The sequence below is a fragment of the Erinaceus europaeus genome, chromosome 1 (genome assembly GCF_950295315.1).
Source record: "Erinaceus europaeus chromosome 1, mEriEur2.1, whole genome shotgun sequence".
Classification (NCBI taxonomy): domain Eukaryota; kingdom Metazoa; phylum Chordata; class Mammalia; order Eulipotyphla; family Erinaceidae; genus Erinaceus; species Erinaceus europaeus.
The window spans coordinates 140,633,348-140,651,692 of NC_080162.1; the positions used below are offsets into that span (position 1 = coordinate 140,633,348).

The 18,345-nt window shown below is 40.4% G+C and overlaps 1 protein-coding gene across 2 annotated transcripts in view; it reads right to left on the reverse strand.

The window, feature by feature from the left end:
• Positions 1 to 18,345, reverse strand: part of BAALC (BAALC binder of MAP3K1 and KLF4) — a 103,411-nt gene that overhangs the window by 22,293 nt on the left and 62,773 nt on the right. The window lies entirely within an intron of this gene.

Below are 18,345 nucleotides of genomic sequence, written 5' to 3' on the forward strand. Positions count from 1 at the left end.
CTGCTCCCTCCCACGGGTGTTGATAGAGTACTTCCTGAAGAAGGTGCTATCCAGTGACATCTCAGGTCCTGTGTCCTGAAAAACACAGACTCAGATTGTGGGAGAACCTCTCTTGGCCTGCATATCTCTCTTTCCTTTAATTAATTAGTTATTTATTTTTAAATTTTATTATATTTGTTTATTTGATAGAGACAGCCAGAAATTGAAAGGGAAGGGGATACGAAGAGGGAGAGAGACATAAAGACATCTGCAGTTCTGCTTTACCACTCATGAAGATTTCCTCTCTGCACGTGGGGACTCAGGGCTCAAACCTGGGTCCTCACACATTGTAACAAGTATGCTCAACCAGGTGTGCCACCACACTCAGCCCCTCAGTTTATTTATTTCTTATGGCAGTGCTCTCCTTTTGAAAAATTTTCTCACCTGACTAGAGCCACCTTGCCTATAAATGCCCAGGATTGTACCCTAATTCCTGGCTATGGCCCAAAGTCAATATTATAAAACCATGACACCATTCATCAGGCTGAGCCTTACACTGTAGTTATTCAGCTACACACTCAAGCTCTCATAAGCTCAACTTGGGCTTCTACCCTCCCTTTCTTCCTATGATATTCTCAGGTGAGACCCACAGGTTTCTTCAATCCATCCATTTCTGCTTCTAGAGGACCTGATTTAATATACAACTTTACATGGAATCAGGATTATGATTAAGTATAATTTTGACCACATGTTTAATCCAATGGTTTAATGAGAGGAGCCAGAAAGAGATTGATAATATGGGATGATTTCACTCATGGACCAAAGTTGAGAAATAAGAACAGAAGGGGAAACACAAAGCAGAACTTGGACTGGGTTTGTTGTATTGCACCAAAGTAAAGGACTCTGGTAGTAGGGGTACAGGAAGAGGACTAGGAGGGATACTTTGGGGTCCTGGTGCATGACGGTGCAAAAAGGACTTAGGCTGGAGGTGAGAGCATTTTGCAGATACCTATCATTGTGAGATGAGAAATTTTACCCATGTCAACAACTATACTACAAACCATAACCCCTCCATAAAAGAAAAATAAGTCTTATTATTTTTTTTGTTTCCTCTTCATGTCTGCAGTGCCAAGCCTCATCTGAAACACATAGCTTGCTCTCAATCCAACTGTGGTAGAAGAAATGGCTAGGTGAGTACTCTTTCAATTAGTAGCAAATGGTCTCTGACTCATGACGGTGTGCTTCATGATTTTTCAACTTTACAGTGGCACAAAAGCAAAACACATTCAGCAGAAAGCACAGTGCATGTTTTGAATGTTCATCTTTTTCAGTCTAGTGATACCTATGCCACATCCTACTTTCTCCTGATGCTGAGGAGCATCAGAGAGCCATAGCTTCCTATTCAGTTCCAAGATCACAAGGATGGTCAACCAGAATTTTTTTTTAAGAGTTTCAAGTTTTGTTGCACACAAAGCAGAACTTGGAATGAAGTTAGTGTATTGCACCAAAGTAAAAGACTCTGGGGTATGTGTGGGGGAGGGGAATGCTCTGATCCTGGAACATGTTGGCAGAAGAGGATTGGATTGTTATGTGGAAAACTGAGAAATGTTACACATGTACCAATTACTGTATTTTACTATTGACTGTAAACCATTAATCCCCCTGATAAAGAAAAAAATTAGTTTCAATATGTATTTTCTTTTTATCCTTTCTTTTCTTTTTTTTTTAATTTATTAGTGATTTCACAATGATTAACAAGGGGATATATCCTAGGGAACCAAACACACCTATCCAAAAAGATTTGTGTATACCTATGTTCATAGCACAATTTGTAATAGCCAAAACCTGGAAGGAACCCAGGTATCCAACAACAGATGAGTGGCTGAGCAAGTTGTGGAATACTACTAAGCTATTAAAAATGGTGACTTCATTTTCTTGACCTCATCTTGGATAGAGGAGGAATCATGTTAAGTGACTTAAGTCAGAGAGAGAAGGATGAATATGCAATGATCTCACTCATAGATAAAAGTTGAAAAATACTACCATGACTCCAACCTGACTTCCATGGGCAGATGATTTTACCAGTGTGTCTTGGAACCCCACCTACCCACTAGGGTAAGATAAAGATAGGCTGGGGGTATGATGGCGATTATGTTAAATTTGTATATGGCTCTGGATAGTATATTCATCTTGATGATGCTAATTCTTCCAACTCATGAACATGGAACACATTTCCACTTCTTTGTGTCTTTTTCTATTTCCTTGAATAATGACTCATAATTTTCAGTTTACAAGTCTTTTACTTCTTTTGTTAGGTTTATTCCTAGATTTTTATTGTTCTTGTTGCTTGCCGGGATAGCCTGAGGGTACTTCTTCCCAAGCTAGTGCTCTCTGGGTTGGAGAGAACTCAACTGGAGCCAATCTAGGCTGCTGTGTGGGAGAGGGATCAGGAACTCGTGCTGCACCAACTTCCACAGGAGGTACACTCTGGAACTCTCGGAGCCGGAAAGCAATTTCCAAGTGTCTTTAATCAGAAGAGCAGCTGTTTTTATACTCTCCAAGTAGGGTGGAAACAGGATGTGATATAGAGAGGGTGGAGAGAAAAGTGACTGGTGAAAATCAGGGTGTGACAAAGAAGGGATCAGGGTGTGACAAGGAGGGGGTGGAGCAGGTGAGAATCCTATCACTGAACCATCAATGCCCTAGAGTGCTTTATGTAAAAGTGATTTATGTAAATAGACCAAAGCTTTGGATCAGTAAATCCCTATATAGGCATATGGTTAAGCAGAAGCCAGGGGGAGGTGGCATACTACCCAACAGTTGCTAGTAAAAGGAATTGATTTCTGGATTTCTTCTTCTGCCACTTTAGTGTTTGCATAGAGGAATGTCACTGACCTTTAAAAAAAAAGTATTTATAAAGGGAGGTCAGGCAGTAGTGCAGGTGGGTTAAGCGCACATGGTGCCAAGTGCAAGGACCAGTGTAAGGATCCCAGTTCAAGCCCTCAGCTTCCCACCTGCAGGGGAGTCGCTTCACAGGTGGTGAAGCAGGTCTGCAGGTGTCGATCTTTCTCTCCCCCTTTCTGTCTTCCTCTCCTCTCTCCATTTCTCTCTGTCCTATCCAACAACAATAACAACAATAATAGCTACAACAACAATAAAATAACAAGGGCAATAAAGGGGAAAATTTATATATAAAATAAAAGATAAAAAATATCAACAAAACCATAGAATGAGAGGGATAAAATGCCACACATTTCCCACCACCAGAGTTCCATATCCCATCCCCTCTACTGGAAACTTTCCTATTCTTTATCTCTCTGGGAGTATGGACCCAGGATCATTAAGGGGTGTAGAAGGTGGAAAGTCTGGCTTCTTTATTTGCTTCCCTGCTGAACATAGGCATTGACAGGTCGGTGCATACTTCCAGCCTGTTTCTATCATTTTCTAGAGGGGCAGGGCTATGGAGAAATGGGATTCCAGGGTACATTGGTAAGGTTGTCTGCCCGCGTGAGTCAGGTTGGCGTTATGGTAGCATCTGCAAGTTAGTGTCTGAAAAAGCATTAAGATATAAAGAAGAACAAGTTGCCTAATAATATGGAACCTAAAGGCAAAAATATAGCAGATGATATTTGGGGTTTCCATTTTGGAAAATATTAATAGGTCTGTTTTAGGTATATTCCAAGGGGCCCATGACTTTACTAATTTTTGTAATAGTCTGACAGCTGACATGCAGGTGGGCCAAAGTTATTGTCTGGGGAGGAAAGTATCAGGGTTGGAAAGAGAACTGCAAAGCTGAATCAGGGAAAAGAGTAGCTCCTAAATCTGGAAAAGTGTATAAATACCATTAGCTGTAAATCCCACTGATTTGATCTGGTGCCTATATTCAGTACAGGAGCCTGTGTAGCTTCTGCATCCCTGTAGGTGTGAGCTTACATTCTGTGGTCATAGCTAGGAATGTTCAAGGCAGCACCATTTTCCTAAAGTGGTAGAGGATTTTGGTCCAACCTCCCTTTTGAGAATGGGGCAGTCCCTACCATTGTTGATCCACATCAACAATGTCCTGTAGGGACCCACAGAGGGGTCCATTAAGTTCTTTCTTCTTGATGACCATTGACAGTGGAGAGAGGGATCTATTAGAGGTCTAGGCCCATCATATCTCTGTGGGAATCCAAGGATTCTCTGACTAGGGCCCTGGGAGATGAAGTGGCTTGGTATGAAGCGAAAGAGCCACCATTATGCCAGTTTCTTGCCCTTATCCAGCTTTTTTAGTCCTTACTTTGTCTGAAAAGGTTAGCCTTGGAGTGATTGAGGGAAGTGAAATAGGAGGTAGGTGAAGGAGTATCTAGGTCTAAGTTGAAACTATTTGATTAAGTATTTTAAGATAATGTCTTTCTTAGGTCTACTTGCTTGTTGCACTTATTGGGTTGCTGGAAATTATTGTGTACTTTTGCTTAACGGTATATATTTTCCCCTAACTTGTGTACATGTGCTCTGTCTCTTGGGCCCTGGTCCATATCTAGGTGTTGGGGCTTTGTTAGGAAGTGCACTGCCTGAAATGGAATTAAGGAGTCCTTTACCAGAGTACTGGAGCTGAAGGGTTGACATTGCAGGCCTGTCGTTTGTGGACACAGTCCAAAGTGAAACATGTAGAAGTGGTACTGATGCATTGACCAGTATCACCTCTACATGTTTCACTAATCAAGTCACTGTCTTTTGTATGTTAATTTTATAGCCTGACACCTTACTATGTTGCCTGATAATTTCCAAATGCTTCCTGCTGGATTCTTTAGGTTTTTGTATGTATACTATCATGTCATCTGCAAATAGGGAGAGTTTGACTTCTTCTCTTCCAATCTGTATCCCTTTAATTCCTTGCTCCTGCCTGATTGCTATGGCAAGAACTTCCAACACTATGTTGAATAGTAATGGTGATAGTATGTCATCTGAGAGGGAATGCTTCCAGTTTTTCACCATTGAGTATGATGTTGGCTATAGGTTTGCTATACATGGACTCCACTGTCTTGAGGAATTCTCCATCTATTCTCATTTTTAGTAGTGTTTTGATCATAAAAAGATATTGGATTTTGTCAAAGGCTTTCTCTACATCTATTGATACAATCATTTGGCTTTTGGTCTTGCTTTCATTGATGTGGTGGATCACATTGATTGGTTTATATATATTAAACCAACCTACATCCCTAGGATAAACCCCACTTGGTCATGATGAACAATCTTTTTAATATACTGCTGTATCCAGTTGGCTAGAATTTTGTTCAATATTTTAACATCTATATTCATCAGAGATATTATAGCAACTATGTTTATAAGAGATATCAGTCTGTAGTCTTCTTTTTTGGTTTTGTCACTGTGTGCTTTGGTAATAGGGTGATGTTGGCTTCATAGATGCTGGAAGCGAGTATTCCTGTGTCTTCAGTCTTTTGGAAGAGTTTTAAAAGTAGAGGTATTAACTCTTCCTTGAAGGTTTGTGGAATTCATTTGTAAAACCATCAATAAAAGTCCAGGACTTATTCATGAGAAGGTTTTTAATAACTGTTTCAATTTCTTTGTCTGTGATCGGCCTGTTCATATTTTCTAGTTCCTCTTTATTTAATTTTGGAAGTTTATATGTCTATTTGTAGGTATTTAATTTTGAAAATCTATAGTAACAACATTTCAGTTGTTTCTTCTCCACTTCTTCCAGGTTCTCTAGCTTGGTGGCATATAGCTGTTTATAGAAGCCTTGCATGATAATGTTGGATTTCTGTGTTGTGTGCTGTGATATCTCCTCTTTCATATACAGTCCTATTTATTTGAATCTTCTCCCTTTTTTGTTTTGTTAGTCTGGTTAAGGGTTTGTTGATTTTGTTGATCCTTTCAAAGAACCAACATTTAGCTTCATTGATCTTTTGTATGGTTTTCTTAGTTTCAGTTAATTTATTTCTGACCTAACTTTAGTTATTTGGTTAGTTTTTTACCTCCAGGGTTGTTGCTGGAGCTCGGTGCTTGCACTATGAATCCACTGCTCCTGGTGGTCATCTTTTTCCTTATTTTTTTATTGGATAGGCCAGAGAGAAATTGAGAGAAGGGGCCAGGTGGTGATGCACCTGGTTAAGTGCTTACATTACAGTGTGCAAGGACCCAGATTCAAGCCCCTGGTCTCCACCTTCAGGGGGAAAACTTTATGAATGGTGAAGCAGGGCTGCAGATGTCTCTCTGTCTCTCTCCTTGTCTCCCCTTCCTTCTCAATTTCCCTCTGTCTCCAGCCAATAATAAATAAATCAAAATATTTAAGAGAGAGAGAGAGAGAAATTGAGGAGGGAGGGATAAAGAGAGAGAAAGAGAGACACCTGCTTCACTGCTTGTGAAACATGCCCCCTGAAGGTAGGGAGTGGGGACTTGAACCTGTATCCTTAGGCTTAGCACCATGTGCACTTAATTGGGTCTGCCATAGCCCAGGCCTTGAACATTCACTTTTATGAGCTTATTTTCTTTAAAAGCAGAGAACTCAGAGTCCCACAACTAAATTTGTCTCCTAGAAAAAATTGTGGCACCTATGAGGCCAATTCTATCTGATTTCCACTTCAGGTGTTACTGCATAAAAACTTTGAACTGGGGCATGGAACACAGACTGTATGTGGCAACTATGAGGCCAATTCTATCTGATTTCCATTTCAGGTGTTACTGCATAAAAACTTTAAACTGGGGCATGGAACACAGACCTACAGGAATTAATTGAAATCAGTCAAGTTGATGACAGCATTCCCTTCAGACTGGTGGGAAGTAAAGGGGGTCTTCTAAAATGGAAAGGTTAACTTCCCCAAAAGTGTGACCACTTTTCTCTAGAATTCTTGGCAAGGTTTAGCAAAGTCTATTAAAGGTCATATGAAAAATGCTCTGTTCTTTATTTCAAACTACTTTACTAAGCTTAACTTTCTTCTTAGCAAAAAGAAAAAAAATCACATATTGATGATTCTTAATTTCTAAAACTATTTAAGAGTTAAAGGCTAGGGGCCAGGTGGTGGTGCATCTGGTTGGGCACATATGTTACAATGCAGAAGGATCCAGGCTTGAGCCCCTGGTCCCCACCTGCAGAGGGAAAGCTTTGCAAGTGGTGAAGCAGTGCTGCAGGAATCTCTCTTCCCCTCTGTTTCCCCCTTCCCTCTTTCTGGCTGTCTTTATTCAATAAATAAAGATAATAATAATAATAAATTAAAAAAATATTTAAAGGCTACACTGCCAAAACAGCCACAGAATATGGATAGTTTGAATTTTATGTACAATGGGACTATTTATTTCTTTCTAAGAATATATTAAGGATTTAACATTAGTTTACAGAATTAGAAAATTTCAAGGGCATTGTTTCACACACACATAAATGTGTGTAAACATAACTCATGGAGTAGTGGGGCCACTTTCAGGAATCTGTATGTCAAAAGCTTATGCAGTGGGGATGTTTTCAGTTCAGCTTTGGGGTCCAAAAGATGTGTATTTAACACCAAACTTTGCCACCCTGATAGATGTCACAAGATACATTATTTTAACTTCTGAATTTTAGTTCCTTTACCTGAGAAATGGAAATGTAATACCTAGGTGTTTTTTTTTTGGGGGGGAGGGAGGGTTGAGAGACTTAAGTATAGCATTACTAAGGTGACTGACTTTTCCTGTCTTGCCCAAGACTGACCTGTTTTAAAACTGAAAGTCTCACATCCTTGGGTCCTTGCAAGCCAGGAATCTCAAGTTATAACATCCCAGTCATAACTCCTAAGAGTAATTCTAGTTATAAAACAGTGTATTGGGGTTCCTGGAAGATGGTGGACTGAGAAGCTGCTAGTGGCTTGAGCTCTGACCACATCTCCTGGAAACGAAATGAAAACAACATTGGAGGAAAGGAATGGCAGTATTAAGGAAACAACAGTTGAGACCCCCAAGGAAAATACTGATTATCTTGAGGCAATTAGAGAACTGAAAGCTGAAATAGCTGTAATGAAGAAAGAAGCTGAGGGAAGGGAAAGCAGACTAACAGAAGCAGAAAACAGAATTAGTCAGACAGAGGATGAGTTAGAGAAAACTAAGAGGTGAAAGAGCTCAAAAAGAGATTGAGAGACACTGAAAACAACAACAGAGACATATGGGATGATCTCAAAAGAAGTAATATTCATATAATTGGCCTGCCAGAGGAAGAAAGAGAGGAAGGGGAAGGAAACATTCTAGAGGAAATAATAGAAGAAAACTTCCCACACCTAAATAACAGAAAGGACATCAAGATTCAAGAGGCCCAGAGAGTTCCAAACAGAATGAACCCTGACCTGAAGACACCAAGACACATCATAGTCAAAATGAGAAGAAGTAAGGATAAAGAAAGGATCCTAAAGGCTGCAAGAGAGAAACAAAAAGGCACATAATAGGGGAAAACCCATAAGATTATCTGCAGACTTCTCCACTCAAACTCTAAAAGCCAGAAGAGAATGGCAAGATATCTGTCGAGCCCTGAATGAAAAAGGGTTTCAACCAAGGATAATATATCCTGCTAGGCTTTCATTCAAACTAGATGGAGGGATCAAAACCTTCTTAGACAAACAACAGTTAAAGGAAGCAACCATCACCAAACCGGCCCTGAAAGAGGTTCTAAAAGACCTCCTATAGACATCTGGAACCTGGTGACTGAAAAGAGAGTTAAAATACGAAGCCAAACAAATTGTTGAGCAATCATGGACCCAAAGCTTGGAATAGTGGAGATGAAATGTTAGGGGGGTACTCACTGCAAACTCTAGTGCACTTCTGCTTTCAGGCATATATTTTGCAGTAGTTTACGGATACGTGTGAAGATATGCTCTCTCTCACAGAAACTGGTGTATATCTAGGTTTTGGGACTTTTTTAGAAAGTGAACCACCTGAGATGAAATTAGAGTATACTATGAAAGGAAAGGTCTCACCCGAGTAATGAAGTTGAAGGGTTGTCATTCCACACGTGAAGTCTCTGGACACAGTCTGAAGGGAAGCATGTTGAGGTGGCAATTGTTTTGTTGATTAGGTTGTGATCAGCAGATGCAATATTATTTGATATGGATTGGGAGAGGCATACAAGAAAGTGGGCCCTATCCAAGGGTTCCAGGACTGGGGGAAGTAGAGGCTCCATAGTGGAGATGTGAGGTTCCTGCTGTCTTAGGGTTCAAAAAGACAATCGATAGTTAATGTTATCATCACATTGTTTGGTAATTGGGTTAACTTTGAAAAGTCCTTTTGTTAGGGTTTGCTGTATAGTACCCAGTATCTTGTATATAGCTGTGCTATTGGTTGCTTCTGATCTACTTGGTCTAGTCTTTTGAGAGAGTCTGCATATCAATTACACAGCCTATATATTCAAAAGATTCAGTTTGTGTTTTGAAAAACTTCGAGACATAGAATTAATTTTCCCCCTCTCATATTAACTAGTGATTTATATGACTACATTTTACTAAGAGTGTACATAAACACCATTCCCACCACCAAAAGACTGTGACCCATGCCTCCCACCCACTCCCACCCCCCACTGTCCCAGGAAGCTGCATGTCTACTCCTCACCACAGGGTTTTTACTTTGGTGCCCTACTTACAATTTGGTCAGGTCCTGCTTTTAGTTTCCCTTTCAGATCTTCTTACTCAACTTCTAGACTGAAGAACCCACCAATGTGTCCTGGAGCTCCGCTTCCCCAGAGACCCATCCTACTAGGGAAAGAGAGAGGCAGATTGGGAGTATGGACCGACCAGTCAATGCCCATGTTCAGCGGGGAAGCAATTACAGAAGCCAGACCTTCTACCTTCTGCAACCCACAATGACCCTGGGTCCATGCTCCCAGAAGGATAGAGAATAGGAAAGTGATCAGGGGAGGGGGTGGGAAATGGAGATTGGGTGGTGGGAATTGTATGGAATTGTACTCCTCCTACCCTATGGTTTTGTTAATTAATCCTTTCTTAAAGAAAAAAAAATACCTCCTATAAACAAGAACATCACTATAATACTTGCAATATATCAGAACAAACAAAAATTTATTTTGAACAATGGCCCTACAATACATTCAATCCATAATATCAATAAATGTCAATGGCTTAAACTCACCCATCAAAAGGCACAGAGTGGGGGGATGGATCAGAAAACATAACCCAACCATATGCTGCTTGCAAGAATCCTATCTGTCACAACAAGATAAACACAGACTTAAAGTGAAAGGATGGAAAACTGTCATACAGGCTAATGGACCACAAAAAAAGGGCAGGAACAGCCATTCTCATCTCAGACACAATAGATTTTAAATTAAATAAAGTAATAAAAGATAGGCAAGGACATTACATAATTATTAGAGGATTAATCAGCCAAAAAGACTTAACAATTATTAACATCTATGCACCCAATGAGGGACCATCTAAATACATCAAGCACGTACTAAAAGAATTTTAAAAATACATCAATAGTAATACAATAATAGTGGGAGACTTCAATACCCCACTCTCACACTTAGTCAGATCAACAATGCAGAGAACCAACAAAGATACAAGAGAATTGAATGAAGAGATTGACAGACTAGGCCTCTTGGACATTTTCAGAGTCCTTCACCCCAAAAAACTGGAATACACCTTCTTTTCAAAAACCACATAACACATACTCAAGGATAGACCACATGTTAGGCCACAAAGACAGCATCAATAAATTCAAGAGCATCAAAATCATCCCAAGTATCTTCTCAGACCACAGTGGAGTAAAACTAACATTTAACAACAAACAGAAAATTATTAAAAGTCACAGAATTTGAAACTAAACAACATACTCCTTAAGAACCACTGGGTCAGAGATTCACTCAAGCAGGAAATTCAAATGTTCCTGGAAACAAATGAAAATGAAGACACAACCTATCAAAATATTTGGGATGCAGCTAAAGCAGTACTGAGAGGGAAACTTATAGCCATACAATCACATATTAAACACCAAGAAAAAGCTCAAATGAATGACCTACTGCACACCTCAAGGACTTAGAGGAAGAGGAACAAAGGAACGCTAAAGCAACCAGAAAGACAGAAATCACTAAAATTAGAGCAGAAATAAACAACATCGGAAATAAAAGAACCATACAAAAGATCAATGAAACCAAATGTTGGTTCTTTGAAAGATTAAACAAAATTGGCAAACCCCTATCCAGACTCACCAAATAAAAAAGAGAGAAGACTCAAATTAATAGAATTGTAAACGATGGAGGAGATATCACAACTGACACCACAGAAATCCAGAGAATCCTGCAAGACTTCTATGAAGAACTATACGCCACCAAGCTAGAGAATCTGGAAGAAATGGAACAATTCCTAGGAAGATATGCCATTCCAAAACGGAACCAAGAAGAACTACAAAATCTATATGCACCAATCACAGACAAAGAAATTGAAACCGTTATTAAGAATCCCCCAACAACAAAAGTCCTGGACCAGATGGCTTCACAAATGAATTCTACAAAACTTTCAGGAAACAGTTAGTACCCATACTTCTTAAGCTTTTCCATAAGATTGAAGAAACAGGAATACTCCCTTCCACCTTCTATGAAGCCAACATCACCCTGATACCAAAAGCTGATCGGGACAGAACAAAAAAGGAAAACTACAGACCAATATCTCTGATGAACATAGATGCCAAAATATTAAACAAGATCTTGGCCAACTGGATACAGCAGCATATCAAAAAGATTGTTCATCATGACCAAGTGGGATTCATCCCAGGAATGCAAGGCTGGTTCAACATCCATAAATCAATCAATGTCATTCACCACATCAATAAAAGCAAAACCAAAAACCACATGATTATCTCAATATATGCAGAGAAAACCTTTGACAAAATCCAACACCCATTCATGCTTAAAACTCTACAAAAAATGGGAATAGATGGGAAATTCCTCAAGATAGTGGAGTCTATATATAGCAAACCTACAGTCAACATCATACTCAATGGACAGAAGCTGAAAGCATTCCCCCTCAGATCAGGGACTAGACAGGGCTGTCCACTGTCACCATTATTCTTCAACATAGTATTGGAAGTTCTTGCCATAGCAATCAGGCAAGAGAAGGAAATCAAAGGAATACAGATTGGAAGGGAAGAAGTCAAGCTCTAACTATTTGCAGATGATATGATAGTATACATAGAAAAACCTAAAGAATCCAGCAGAAAACTACTGGAAGTTATTAGTCAATATAGCAAGGTATCAGGCTACAAAATCAATGTACAAAAATCAGTGGCATTTCTTTATGCAAACACTAAATCTGAAGAAGAAGACATCCATAAATCACTCCCATTTACTGTTTCAGGAAAATCAGTCAAATGCCTAGGAATAAAGTTGACCAAAGAAGTAAAAGACTTATATACTAAAAACTGTGAGTCGCTACTCAAGGAAATAGAAACTGATACCAAGAAATGGAAAGATATCCCATGCTCATGGATTGGAAGAATAAATATCATCAAAATGAATATTCTCCCCAGAGCCATATACAAATTTAATGCAATACCCGTCAAAGTTCCACCAAGCTTCTTTAAGAGAATAGAACAAACACTACAATCATTTATCTGGTACCTGAAAACACCTAGAATTGCCAAAACCATCTTGAGGAAATGAAACAGAAATGGAGGCATCACACTCCCAGACCTTAAACTATATTATATAGCCATCATAATCAAAACAGCATGGTACTGGAACAGAAATAGGCACACAGACCAGTGGAACAGAATTGAAAGCCCAGAAATAAATCCCCACAACTATGGACATCTAATCTTTGATAAGGGGGCCCAAAGGATTAAATGGAAAAAGGAGGCTCTCTTCAATAAATGGTGCTGGGAAAACTGGGTTATAACATGTAGAAGAGTGAAATTGAACCACTTTATCTCACCAGAAACAAAAATCAACTCTAAATGGGTCAAAGACCTAGATGTCAGACCAGAAACAATCAAATACTTAGAGGAAAACATTGGTAAAACAATTTCCCACCTACACCTCAAGGACATCTTTGATGAATCAAACCCAATTGCAAGGAAGATTAAAGCAGAAACAAACCAATGGGACTACATCAAATTGAAAAGCTTCTGCACATCCAAAGAAACTGTTAAACAAACAGAGAGACCCCTCACAGAATGGGAGAAGATCTTCACATGCCATACATCAGACAAGAAACTAATCACCAAAATATATAAAGAGCTCAGCAAACTTAGCACCAAAAAAGCAAATGACCCCATTCAAAAATGGGCAGAGGATATGAACAAAACATTCACCTCAGAGGAGATCCAAAAGGCTAACAAACATATGAAAAACTGCTCTAGGTCACGGATTGTGAGAGAAATGCAAATTAAGACAACACTAAGATACCACCTCGTTCCTGTAAGAATGGCATACATAAAAAAGGACAGCAGCAACAAATGCTGGAGAGGTTGTGGGGACAGAGGAACCCTTTTACATTGCTGGTGGGAATGTAAATTGGTACCGGCTCTGTGGAGAACAGTCTGGAAAACTCTCAGAAGGCTAGACATAGACCTTCCATATGATCCAGTAATTCCTCTCCTGGGGTTATACCCCAAGGACTCCATAACACCCAACCAAAAAGAGGTGTGTACTCCTATGTTCATAGCAGCACAATTCATAATAGCTAAAACCTGGAAGCAACCCAGGTGCCCAACAACAGATGAGTGGCTGAGAAAGCTGTGGTATATATACACAATAGAATACTATGCAGCTTTCAAGAACAATGAACCCACCTTCGCTGACCCATCTTGGACAGAGCTAGAAGGAATTATGTTAAGTGAGCTAAGTCAGAAAGATAAAGATAAGTATGGGATGATCCCACTCATCAACAGAAGTTGAGTAAGAAGATCTGAAAGGGAAACTAAAAGCAGGACCTGACCAAATTGTAAGTAGGGCACCAAAGTAAAAACCCTGTGGTGAGGGGTAGACATGCAGCTTCCTGGGACAGTGGGGGGTGGGAGTGGGTGGGAGGCATGGGTCACAGTCTTTTGGTGGTGGGAATTGTGTTTATGTACACTACTAGTAAAATGTAGTCATATAAATAACTAGTTAATTAATATGAGAGGGGGAAAATTAATTGTATGTCTCAAAGTTTTTTAAAACACAGACTGAGTCTTTTTAATATATAGGCTGTGTATTTGATATGCGGACTCTCTCAAAAGACTAGACCAAGTAGATCAGAAGCAACCAATAGCACAGCCATATATAAGATACTGGGTACTGTACAGCAAACCCTAACAAAAGGACTTTTCAAAGTTAACCCAATTACCAAACAATGTGATGATAACATTAACTATCGATTGTCTTTTTGAACCCTAAGACAGCAGGAACCTCACATCTCCACTATAGAGCCCCTACTTCCCCCAGTCCTGGAACCCTTGGATAGGGCCCACTTTCCCGTATGCCTCTCCCAATCCATATCAAATAATATTGCATCTGCTGATCACAACCTAATCAACAAAACGATTGCCACCTCAACATGCTTCCCTTCAGACTGTGTCCAGAGACTTCAAGTGTGGAATGACAACCCTTCAGCTTCATTACTCTGGTGAGACCTTTCCTTTCCTAGTATACTCTAATTCCATCTCAGTTGGTTCACTTTCTAAAAAAGTCCCAAAACCTAGATATACACCAGTTTCTGTGAGAGAGAGCATATGTTCACACGTATCCATAAACTGCTGCAAAATATATACCTGAAAGCCGAAGTACACTAGAGTTTGCAGTGAGTATCCCCCTAACATTCCTCTCCACTATTCCAAGCTTTGGGTCCATGATTGCTCAACAATTTGTTTGGCTTTGTATGTTAACTCTCTTTTCAGTCACCAAGTTCCAGATGTCATCAGGATGCCAGCCAGGCTTCCCTGGACTGAAGCCCCCACCAATGTGTCCTGGAGCTCGGCTTCCCCAGAGACCCATCCTACTAGTGAAAGAGAGAGGCAGACTGGGAGTATGGACCGTCGCCAGTCAATGCCCATGTTCAGCGGGAAAGCAATTACAGAAGCCAGACCTTCCACCTTCTACAACTCACAATGACCCTGGGTCCATGCTCCCAGAGGGATAGAGAGTGGGGAAGCTATCAGGGGAGGGGGTAGGATATGGAGATTGTGTGGTGGTAATTGTGTGGAGTTGTACCCCTCCTACCCTATGGTTTTGTTCATTTATCGTTTCTTAAATAAATAAATAAAAAGAAAGTTATGCAAGGAAAAGCAGAAAAATATGCCATGTGAATCAGATTAGATTCTAACTTAGAAGCCAATTTAAGATATTTATCAGCTGAGGACCTAGTGGTGGTTATATTGTCATATGGAACACTGAGAAATGTTATGCATGTACAAACCATTATATTTACTATCAAATGTAAAACATTAATCCCCAATAAAGAAATAAAAAAACAATGTATTCATCAAAATACCAAGTTAACTTTTTAAAGTAATTTAGTTTATTATTTTTTAAATTATTTACATTAAAAAATTTTATTTATAAAAAGGAAACACTGATAAAAACAATAGGATAAGAGGGGTACAACTCCACACAATTCCCACCACCAGAACTCTGTATCCCATCCCCTCCCCTTATAACTTTCTTATTCTTTATCCCTCTGGGAATATGGACCCAGAGTCATTATGGGGTGCAGAAGGTGGAAGGTCTGACTTCTGTAATTGCTTCCCCATTGAACATGGGCATTTATGGGTCAATCCATACTCCCAGCCTGTCTCTCTCTTTCCCTAATGTGGTGGGGTTCTGGGGAAGCAGGGCTCCAGGACATATTGGTGGGATCATCTGCCCAGGCAAGTCCGGTTGACATCATGTTAGCATCTGGAACCTTGCCGGGCTAGCTTCAGGGGTGGGAGAACAGGAACTCATGGTGGCGTAGTAATACAATTCTTTATTCATGTGAGGGCCCCAGAGTTGGGTGTGAACACAGCAGGTTAAACCATGTGGTGCCAAACCTCAATGGTCACCTCCCACACTGCACGTCAGCCCTTCTCCAGGTTGGCACAAGGGAGAGAAAAGAGAGAAGAGCAAAATCAGAAACAGAAGTAGGCCTTATAGAGTAAAACCGGAAGTGGAAAGTCGGGAACAGAGATGGCTGGGAAAGGGGGTGGAGAAAAGAAAGAGCAGGAAGGTAGAAAGCTTCCATAGCAATGGTTGCTAGGGTTTTAACTGGTGGGATTAATATACCCTGCAGCAGGGCGGGTAGAAAGAAGATAGATCAGGCAAAACAATGATTATGTAAATAGGCCACACTATCAGCAATGCAGCATGGAGCAGCGGGAGCTGGTTTAATGCCTGCCAGAACCTGGTGGCTGAAAAAATAGTTAACATATATAGCCCAAAAAATTGTTGACTAATCATGAACCTAAAGGCTGGAAAAGTTTATATGAAGAGTTGGGGGATCTCCGTTTTGTAGGTAGTTAGTAGGCCTATTTTGATTATATTCCAAAGAGCCCATAACTATACTAGTTTTTTTTTTTCCTCTCTGAGCCTGACATCTGATATGCAGGTGGGTCCAAGTTATTTTCTGGGGAGATGATGTCGTGGCTGGAAAAAGGACCAGAAAGCTGGATCAGGGAAGAGATAGCTCCCAAATATGGGAAAGGTGTATAAATATTGTTGACTGTAAACCCCATCGATTACATGTATCCATACATTTGGGCAAAATATATACCTGAAAGCAAAAGTGCACAATAATCTGCAGTGAGTCAGTATATGCAGCAAGCAAGTAGAAAGACCTAAAAAGACAGTATAAAGTTCATAATGAAATAGTGTCTACTTAGACTTAGGTACCCTCCTCACATATTTCCTATTATGCTTCCCTCCCTCACTCCAAAGCTAACCTTATCAAAGTAAGGACTACAAAAACTGAATAAGGGCAAGAGACTAGCATACTTAAATGATAACTCTTTAGTCACTATCAGGCCACCCCATCAGCTGGCGCCCTAGTCAGGGAGTCCTGAGATTCCCAAACAGACATGATGGGCCTACACCTCGAATAAATCCCTCTCTCCATTGTTACTGGCCTAGATCTTGAATAGATCCCTCCCTCCATTGTTACTGGTCATCTCTATCCGGAACAACACAATAGACCCCTTTGTGGGCCCCCATAGGACCTTGCCTTCAACTTGGATCAACAATGGTAGAGAATGTTCCATCTTCTGAAGGGAGGATGTGTTGGTATGCTTCTAAAAACCCCTTCTGTTTCATTAGTTTAATCCCCCCTGCTTAACACTATTCTATTTACATAACCACTTCATTCTATTTACATAACCTGTTAACAAGCACCACCCTCCCTCCAGGGCATTGGTGGTTCAGTGGTAGAATTCTTTTTTTTTTAAATTTTTTTATTTTAAATTTATTTATTTATTTACTTATTCCTTTTGTTGCCCTTGTTGTTTTGTTGTTGTAGTTACTATTGATGTCATTTTTGTTGGATAGGACAGAGAGAAATGAAGAGAGGAGGGGAAGACAGAGAGGGGGAGAGAAAGACAGACACCTGCAGACCTGCTTCACCGCCTGTGAAGTGACTCCCCTGTAGGTGGGGAGCCGGGGGCTCAAACCAGGAATCCTTCCGCTGGTCCTTGTGCTTAGCACCACCTGTGCTTAACCCGCTGCGCTACCGCCCAACTCCCGAGTGGTAGAATTCTTGCCTGCTCCGCCCCCTCTCCTTGTCATACCCTGATTTTCACCAGTCACTTTTCTCTCCACCCTCTCTGCGTCGCATCCTGTTCCCACCCTACTGGGCTAGTATATTTATAAGGACAAGATTGTTTGTAGTTTTTAGTTTAGCTTAGCTTGGTATAGATTGTGCTGCGTCCTGCATGAATAAAGAGATACTGCGTACAATCCAGCCATGAGTCCCGCGTCGGTTACCCGCCCGTGAAGCCAGCCCGGCGAAAACAACAAGGATGGACAACATACTCTGTGTTCCACCTGAGGAAGATGGGTCCTGATATTGGGGTAGCTTGGAACGTTCCTACTCAGGATGCAGAGGTCACATAGGCTCCTAAGTTGAATATGGGCCCTGGATCAGATCAAACTGGATCAATTTTTTTTTATAATATCTATTTATTTATTGCTTAGAGACAGCCAGAAATTGAGAGGGAAAAGGGGTAATGGAGAGGAAGAGAGACAGAAAGACGCCTGCAGTCTTGCTTCACCACTCATGAAACCTCCCCCCTACAGGTGGGGTTGGGGGCTTGAACCTGGGTCCTTGCGTACTGTAGTGTGTGCTCTTAATCCTTATGCTGCTTCAGAAAGGTGCACCACCAATTGGCCCCAATTTATTTTATTTTTTAACTTTATTTTATTTGATAGGATAGAGAAAATTTAGAAGGAAAAGGGAG